Source organism: Callospermophilus lateralis, chromosome 11, assembly GCF_048772815.1.
Source record: "Callospermophilus lateralis isolate mCalLat2 chromosome 11, mCalLat2.hap1, whole genome shotgun sequence".
Taxonomy (NCBI): Eukaryota; Metazoa; Chordata; class Mammalia; order Rodentia; family Sciuridae; genus Callospermophilus; species Callospermophilus lateralis.
In genome coordinates, this window is record NC_135315.1 from 104,139,532 (window position 1) to 104,149,735 (window position 10,204).

The 10,204-nt window shown below is 35.4% G+C and overlaps 1 pseudogene; it reads left to right on the plus strand.

The window, feature by feature from the left end:
* The first annotated feature begins 6,374 nt into the window (after positions 1-6,374).
* LOC143409741 (destrin pseudogene) lies at positions 6,375-7,496 on the plus strand (annotated as a pseudogene).
* Positions 7,497-10,204: the final 2,708 nt, after the last annotated feature.

Here is a 10,204-nt window from a genome sequence, read left to right on the forward strand (position 1 = left end):
TCATCAACTTTAACTCATCTCTGTGGCAGGCCCTCCCGAGTGCCTTGTTCCTCCTGATGAATATAGAGGGCAATTTTCTATTGATTTGGAGTTGTTATTTCCACACCATCAGCAATATTTCTGGCTGAGGTTTTTCATTAAAATGGGGGCCCTCTCATCTGCCACTTTGTGTAAATCTACCAGGTTTAAAATGGCAAAGCAGTGTTGGTCCACGGATAGAGTTCCTTCAAATTACAACAGATGAAAGAAAATATTTTAAATGCATATTTAAAAATGCCTGTTTAACATGATACAGATCATGTTTTGATGTCAGCAGTGTATATCTCAGTGATCTAGCATGTAAACTCTCACTTGAGCAAACTGGGGAGGGGTGAAACCAACTATGTGCAGAACTAGAAAGAAAAGCTATTTTCAGCTCCCTGGGTAACTACTGACTTACTGAATATAGAACATTCCTTTATTCCTTTGTGTTTCTGTTTATGCCTTAAAAGTGTTGACATAGTCACACATTTCTTCTTAAATTCCTGTTAATAGCTACTTGTTGTTGAGCACACAATATAGAAGTTGTATCAACTATTATTCATTCCTGATAAGACACACAATATTGATACATAGTGGAGTTTCCATTTCATTTCAAGGGGCTGTGTTCTGTTCAGTGGCTTGTGTAGGGCCTCATTTTTGTCCCACTTGTATGTAGCTTAATAACTCTGGTTAAGTAATTTGACCCTTCTGGGTCTCAATTTGTTCATTTGTAAAATGAAGAAATTGGATTGCATTATACTTCTATAATGCTTTTAATGCTCTTTTGAAGACAGCACCTTAGAAAATGAAATGCTTTTGTTTATTGGGTGAAATAATAATTATGCAGTGATAGCCAGGCCTCGGAAGTTTCTGACAACAGGCTTTCATGTGAGTGTTGGAGTAGGCTAGCTGTCATCACAGTGTCACTCTGTAGGGCTAATGGACCATGTCTGTTTTGGTTACTTGACTGTGGAGAAGTCAAGATTAGAAAACTGCCAAGACCAGATGAAAATTTCTTTTGAGGACAGCCAAAATTAAATTCTAAGGAACTTTATTGACAAAGGAAGTTAAGATGTTCTACAGTGAACATGATCGTTATCACTCTTGGCTCTGATGTTATCTCTTTTAGGATTTATTTGGACAGGTTTCAGGGAAAAACCCTCAACAGAGAGAACTTAGTAATTATCATAATTGTTTTCACTTATAAATAATTTCTTTGAATAAAGACATCATAAAAATAATGTGGTCTCTTTAGTACATACATTTTCAGGGACTAATGTGTCTTTATGTCCACCCCAATACATTTTTAAGAGAGGAAGTCTGGGATATAGATGAATATTTTTCTCTTTTACAACTGGAACCTAAATTTATTCCTGTTTGATAATAAAAGCTTATTTTCTTGGTCAAGTTTATAGAAAGATCGGTTTTTTACAGTGTATAATTTGGTAAGTTATGAAAAGCATATACTCTCATGTAACTACCACCATAATCAAAACACTGGACTATCTCCACGTTCCTGATAAGTTCCCTACCTATATCTCAATCCCCTGGCAAGGACTAATCTGAATTCTCTGACTAAAGATTTGTCTTTTCCAGAAAGACTTGTTCTTTCACTTAATGTGATTCTTTTGAGAAGCCTACATGATGTTCTACACATCAATGATTCATCCATCCTTATTGCTGAGTAATATATTCCTTATACAGATAATACTGTTTGTTTATCCATTCAATGGTTGATGAACAGTTGGGTTTCCTACAGTTTGGATAGAGTATTATTAAAGTTGGTATAAATATTTACACCTGGATCTTACAGGGTGTTGCCTTGTCTCTTGGGCAAATAGCTAGAATGGAATTATTGAGCTGTATAGTAAGCATTAGCTTCACTTTATAAGAAACTGCCAAATAGTCTTCCCAAATATATGTGCCATGTTGCATTCCCATCAGCAAATCTCTAGTTGTTGCACATTAATAGATATTTCTTGAAAAAACATATATATACAAAACTACTCAAAAACTGCTTAGTTTAATGAATCCTTCTTAGGTGAATACCCTTGTAACCAACACTAGGTCAAGAGAGAAAACTGTCAACCTCCCAAGATCCCTCCAGGTGAGCCTTCCCAATCTTATCATTCACCCAATGAATAACTTTAAAACAATAACCTCCCTGTTTCTTTAGTAGATTCATAATATACATGTATCCTCAGATACTTTGATTTAAACTTGCCTATTTGTTTTAGAAGATGAATGTATCTTTTAAGTTTCTTTGAGCCTATAAGTTATTCTCCTTTTCTTAGGGGAATTTACCTGTTGAAGAACAAAGATCATTTGACTTGTAGCATTCCTGAAGTCTAAATTTTGTTCTTTTTGCCGCAGTGTGTTTCTATGACCTTATGTTTTCTGCAAATTTGCAGGTGTTTTCATACATTGCTCCTAATGATTACTTAAATAGTTAAAGGTTGTTTCTATCCAAGCAGTAAAGAACATCTCTCTCCCTCTCCAGTACCTCTCTGACATTGCTGTCAAAGACCTTTGCCATGGTAGGCATTCAGTAAATATTTGTTGGTTGCAGAATGAATGAATGAATGAATGAATGAATGAATGAATGCAGGAATGAGTGTCTTTCCTGGAGTAGAAAGCACAAGGAAGGATTTTATGAATAGTGTGTTTATGATAGAAATTTGCTTCCAAGGGAGATTGTAGAAAGGCCATTTCTGGGGATCTTTAAAACTTTGATAATAGTCATCATTCTTAGAGTTATAAACTACCTTAAATGTATCTATCAACCTAAGTTTACTTTGAGATTTTTCTGTTTTGTTTTGAAGATTTTCTTTAGAAACATCCAATAGCCTATGAAGCAGGAAATTAATAGAATTCAAAATAGTTTTCATTTTACCCTTGAACCAGAGACAAGATGACTCAAATGCTTAAACAATCAAATTAAATATCCATTATTTCTGAAGTCCATGTGGCTTTGCATTAAATTAAAGATACAAACAAAACTTTATATAATTATAATGCAAAAAAAAAAATAAGCACCAATGATTTCGTCTTAAAATCACAGTGCTGGAGGGTGGGTTTGGAGATCATTCAAGGTACCCAGTGGTCTTCAAATACTAATAACCTATAATAATCCTAAAGACTAACTCTAAGAAAATTTTATTATATTCTGTACAGAGGTGCTTGAAATTTTGTGTTTCATTACAGGTGTGTAGGTCCTTTAATAGCTAGGATAATTTGGACAGAAATTTGAAAACTTGTTACATTACCATTAAAGAGATAAATGTCAAATGATTAATTAGTAAATCTTTAGTCATCTAAGATAGCTATCTGTAGTTATTCAGACCTATAAAGTGGTTTTGAGGGAATGACAAGATGTTTTGGTTTAATCCTCGCTCTGTCACTTAACTTCTAGGATTTTAATTATACAATTTTCAAATAGAGATAACAGGTACCTTACAGATGTATTGTAAGATTCAGAGATTACAGGTAACACAATTACAAGTATTTGATCCTCAATAAATGAAGATGTTACTGTGATTATTTAGGGAAAGACTCTGTGTTTCTGAGAGTGGTCTTCTCCCTCTTACCTAGAAAACAAGCAATCAGGTACATGCCACATGAGGAAAAGAAAAAAAATCAAAATCTGTTTAAAAATTTGTTTACTATTCTGAGCATTTTATAAGTAGAAAAATGTCTAACGGTTCTTTTTGTTTCTCTCTAGGCTCAAGAATGCCTTAAGATTTGATTCTTAATTTTCAGCAGTAAACTATTTCAGGAATAAAAAGAAATTTACTTATATCAATACAAGATAAATTAGAATCCCATTTACCAGATTAAGCACTTGTAACTCATTGTCAAGGTTGTTTAATGAATAATTGGTAAACTAATGAAATGGAGGTGCCCTCAAGAGATGGAGCTAATCACATAAACCTGATTAGATGTGACTAATTGGTTACATACATATGGCTTGATATAAAAACTGAAAGAACATCAAAGCTGATGCTTTCTTTGAGCTAAAGTATCCAGTCAACATTGTTCCTTGTGTCTACACACATTTAGTGGGCAGAATCCCTGGGACATCCAAGTCTGAGCCTGGAAATCAGGAGATATCTCTTGGCTTGTTTCTGTACATTCATTGATCCTTGTCCATAAATTTCTTCAAGGTACGTATACTTGGTGCTTGATACAGCCTATTGTGAACTTTTTTTTTGTATTAGGGATTGAACCCAGGGGTACTTAACTACTAAGCCACATCCCCAGCCCATTTTTTATATTTTATTTAGAGACAGGTCTCATTGATTTACTTAGGACCTTGCTAAGTTGCTGAGGCTAGAGTCCCTGGGTTTACAGGTGTGTGCCACTGCACCTGTCCCTATTGTGAATCTTCAGTTTGATTATCAATCTGTAAGACCTTATAGATTATTACATATAGATTATTTATCACAACACTACAAATGAAAATGATCTCTATTTCCATACTATATGTGAGATAACATCTCCAGAAATTAAGTAAAATGGTTCAAAACCACACTGCTTAAGATTAAAATACACATTCTCATTTCTTACTTATTTTTAAACTAATTTCTTTTAAATAAGTATAGATTTTTAACATCTTAACAACAGCAAATATTTCCGTTAGCAGAAGCTCTGTGACTTAAAATGTTGTTAGAACATCTAAATTATTTTATAATAAATTTACTTCAATAGAAATATTTTGAACTGATTATTAAATATACTTTGCCTGCTTTTCAAAAATATCAAACCTACAGCAATATTTAGAAACACATTGTAATACCTTGTAAACTGATCCAAAATCAATTACTACTAAATTTCTAGGATATTTCCCTTCAGAATTTTTTCTTTCATTGTCCATAACATTTTTTATACCACAAATTCCACAATGACATCCTGGTGTGATTTATTTCTTCACTTAGCTATTTGAGGGACACAAGTGAAGTTTTTTCCTATCCCCAGTTTCTCTAGTATTTTATTTTTATTTTTTAATTTTATTTATTTTAATTATATATATATATATATATATATATATATATATATATATATATATATATATATATATATATTTCTCTGGTTGTACACAATGTAGCATCACACTCTATGTGCAGTCTTACATGTATCTAGGGTAATGATATCCATCTCTTTCCACCATCTTTCCTGCCCCCATGTACCCACTCCACTCTCCTTCCCCTTTGCCCATTAAAATTCCTCCATTTTTCTCATGCCACCCCTCTCCCCATTTTGAATCAGCATCCAGAGTTTTGAACTAGTGAAGTTTTGAACTAGTGTTTGTTGACATTATTTTCCCCTTCCTTGCTCACTAGAGTACATTTGACTTTGTTGAATAATTTTCCCCATTCCTTTTCTAACCTATATGAAAATTTTTATTCTTGAAAACTTTGCTCCTGGTCTGTTATTACACATAATCAAGCTAATGAGAAGGAAATAAAGAGAATTTGGGAATCTAGGACATGGGAATTATGTAAGAAAGGGCAGAAATTTATTTCTAAGAGGGATTTAAAGAATCTATGAGGACTTCATGAGACAATCTGTAAGGAAGCTGAGAGTCTAGACTTCAGGAAATAGTGAAAGATACTGAGAACATAAAAATGGAGAAAGAGCATTTCTAAAACATATTCTATGAATTATATTCTGGATTTTTGTGTGTTTCTTAAATTACCTTAGAAAATATTTTAATTGCCTTACTTTATTCTTGATTATTGGATTGTGTTTATTTCTTTAAAAGCAACTCTGGATACTGAAACATAAAACAACACAATTTGTTTCAAATATTTTTCTTAGTATAAATATGCTGTGTTAGTCAGGTTCCTGCTGCTATTTAGAAAAAAAATACCTGCAAGAAATCAACTTAGAGGGAAGAAAGGTTTATTTTGGCTCATGGTTTCAGAGAATTCCCTCCCTAGTTGCTTTGGGCCTGTGATAGGATGACACATCATGGCAGGAAATGTGTGGTGGAAGAGGCCTGTTCACCTCAAGGAAGATAGGATCCCCTTCAAGGAAATGCCTGCAATGACCTAACTTCCACCAACTTGTCCCCCCTTTAAAGGTCCCAACACTTCCCAATAGCCTCAAGGCTGGGGGAACAAGCCATTAACATATGGACTTTTGAGGGGAAAGACAGTCAGCATCTCGTTGGAGGGTTCTTCTGCTCAGAGGAATCCAAGCCACCCTAAATAGCCACTACAAATCTTAATATCTCAAATTATTAAATAATAAAACACAATCACTCAAAAATATTTTACAAAAGCAAAGCCCCTGATATATCTAGTTAACAGGGGTTCTTGAAATAGAAAAAGACAAAGGCGGGTAGGCTCGCGCCGCCGCGTCGGCTCTGCGCTCGGTCTCTTGGTCTCGCTGCTGCGAATAGGACGCTCCGTAGACTCGGTGCTGGTTGGCTTCCTCCCTTGCATCCCTCCGACAGCTGCGGTGAAAATGGCCTCAGGAGTGCAAGTGGCTGATGAAGTATGTCGAATTTTTTATGACATGAAAGTTCGGAAGTGCTCCACGCCAGAAGAAATCAAGAAAAGAAAGAAGGCTGTCATTTTTTGTCTCAGTGCAGACAAAAAGTGCATCATTGTTGAAGAAGGCAAAGAGATCTTGGTTGGAGATGTTGGTGTTACCATAACCGATCCTTTCAAGCATTTTGTGGGAATGCTTCCTGAAAAAGATTGTCGTTATGCTTTGTATGATGCAAGCTTTGAAACCAAGGAATCCAGAAAAGAAGAATTGATGTTTTTTTTGTGGGCACCAGAATTAGCGCCTCTGAAAAGTAAAATGATCTATGCGAGCTCCAAGGATGCAATCAAAAAGAAATTTCAAGGCATAAAACATGAATGTCAAGCAAATGGGCCAGAAGACCTCAATCCGGCTTGTATTGCTGAAAAGCTAGGTGGATCCTTAATTGTAGCTTTTGAAGGATGCCCTGTGTAGATGATCATTCAGTGCCACAAATTGAAAGCTTCCATGTTCAATGTTATCCTCTTGCTATATAAGGAAAGTGAATATATTTAGGCCAGGGTCTCACTGAGGGGGAGCTATTTTGTCATCTTTTAGAGTAAACAAAATATTCTATAAACATGTGCAAACACAGCCCTAAATAAATTTAGAATCTAAAAGGCTTATTGGTATGAAATTAAATTTTTATTGGCCAAATGCCTGTTTTGATGAGTTGACTTTTAAAGATTTTCGTAAGCTCAGGAATTTTAATAATGCAGTTCACAAAACAGTACAAAGCCATGTGAAGAGAATTATTGTATGTTTGTTAACCTTAGCAGTTACTTTGGGGTTTTTTGGTTAGAGAATTGGTGATAATCTGATTATCATTTTGGCCCCAAATTATTTTTAATTCTCTATTCTTCCTTGACTTAAACAGAATAATGGGATGTAATTTTTGCTGTAACATGTAATAACACTAATACACTAATTAACAGTAAGACTAAGGCAGTCTTTTAATTCTACTTAATGTGTAATGGAGACTATCAAATTGTCCACGTGTAATTCATACTGATCTTGCAAAGCACTGTTTCAATCACATCATTGAAAAAGAGGAAGCAGCCCTTCCTTGTACCTGAGGTGAACTTGCAGCCCACTAGTTGGGATATTGTTTTGAGAGTGACCTTGCATCTTGGAAATCATGGAATATCTTCTGGAGAAGATATTCTCCCAACAGCTAATTATAATGCAAATTAGGGCTCCATTGTAATCTGCTTTGTTCATGAAAATGATAAACAGTATATTGATAAGCTAGGACACCTGCAGTATCTGTTTCCTTCAGAGCTTTGCTGCATCTGATTCAATAAGATGTAGAAGAACACTGAATATGTTTCCTCTGGAACCTGGGAGAACCAAATTTCCTAGAGCAGTTTGTTGACTGTGTGAAGTGGGGTGCAGGTACCATGGATGAAACTCATAGGGAGCCACCACCCAATGACACTTGGAAGTGATTGTCATTAACATCACAGGCATGACACTTTGAAAAATTTAGAGATGCACAGTTGAACTTAGAAGTAGCAGTTATTGGCTTATGTAATAAAGGAAGCATTTTTAACTTAAAAAAAAAAAAGAAAAAGACAAAGGCAGGGATAAGGTTTCAAGGGTGGAGTCTTGCTTTGTGATGTCTTGCAGTCAGCAGATTGATTGACATCTTGACAGGTCATACCCAACTCAGGTGCTGTGTGGGATCACAGGCAGAGTGAGGGGAAAGGCACATTTGTGTCCCACAGCCCAATGAGCAATGCCCGACCAGTCCTGTCATAAGCTCAAATGCACATAGCTCACACACACAGCCCATGGATGCCTCATGACAATGAACCTTTGAAGGACACTTATCCAAAACATCCCAAATGCAAATGTAATTGATATTCTCAAGATTATTTGTATTTAGTCACTATTACACATAATGTTATGGCTGCCTTTGCTTGATAATCTTTGGATTCATTTTCAACTATTTGTCCTGGAGGTCAGTGGGTATTATAACACTCATATTTAAGCCTTTTGATCTATAAGATTACTGTAAGATTATGTCAAAGTACTTCTCTAGATTTTTTTGTGTAGCCTTTTCCAATCCTAATAATATTATATAGGATGGGCTTAGTGAAAGTTTCCAAAAAAGTGAGGACTCAATTCTCTATCTCCTAATTGGGTTTCTTCTTTAAACTTTAGAGGAAGTATCTTCAACTGCCTGCTGGACATCTTTTCCTGAATGTCCTATTGCTATTTCAAAATAATCTGTTTCAATTTATAAGGATTCATCCTACATTTTTTACATTACTTTAAATAATGCCATACCATTGTTTAAGATGCATAAACGGAAAACCTGGTAATTATCCTTCACTATATTCCCTTTCCGTCTCATCCATTTCTCATCAAACACTAAGTTGATTTCCATTCTAAGTTCACTCCTATACCTTCCTCCTCACTGAGAATACATTGTTTGAGGTTCCCATTATTTCCTACTAGGTCTCTCTACCAACAGCCTTGCCCTTCTTTAATCCATCTCCAGTATGACCAAGTTTGAGCATGTCATTGTTTTTATTTAAAGGTCCATCCACGATGACTTTCCCTTCCCTGTAGTGGCATTTCCCAATATATGTACAGAGAGCAAATTAAAACATGTCAGGGCCACAGGAGCCACCAAGTGGTCACCTCTGGTTGTCAATAGAACTGACTGCATTAGCAAGTATGGTGTGCATATGTTATCCTTTCATGGACATGATGTGAAAAGATTCAGGAAATGACTAGAAGATTATTATAACTCATTAGAGTTTTTTAAGCCATTCTTGTATGGATGCTGCCCCTACCACCTCATCTCACATTACCCCTCACTATTACATTTCTCTCTAAGTGAGTTCCAAATGCACTATGCTTGCCCCTGTTATTCCCCTCTTCTTCCCTCATAAGATTCTTGGCCATACTCTCATAATTAATACTCCATCAACTCTTAACCTATGAATTAATATCCCTTAAGATCTGTACTTTAAGTGATATTCATCAAAATCGTGAGACTTGTTGTTTAATAAATTGAGGCTGGGCATGGTAGCTCATGCCTGTAATCCCAGCAGCTTAGGAGGCTGAGGCAGGATGATTACAAGTTCAGTTGCAGCAATGACAAAGCACTAAGCAATTCAGTGAGACCCTGTATCTAAATATAATAAAAAATAGGATTGGGGATATGGCTCAGTGGTTGAGTGCCCCTAAATTTAATCCCCAAAAAATCCCCCCCAAAATGATTCCCAGGTCCCACCCAAGAGCAATTAAATAATAAAATGATTATCCAATCTGGAGTTGGAGGCTAGAAATCCATCAATTAAATTTATGTGTTTATGTTACACATTAAATTTTGCAAATCATTAACAAAACATTTTTGTAACAATCTGTAACCAAAGCCATTCCAGTTTGCATGATTACCTATTAGGGTAAAGAGTGCCTTAGAGGGGCTAGAGTTGTGGCTCAGTGGTAGAGTCTGGCATGTGTGAGGCCCTGGGTTTGATCCTCAGCACTGCATATAAATAAATAAATGAATAAACAAAAGATCCATTGACAACTAAAAAAAATATTTTAAAAAAGTGCCTTGGAGCAATGTGCTTATTAGCATGTATGTTTGTTATGCTATCTGGAATTTTATCATCAACAATCAAAATTTCCTTTG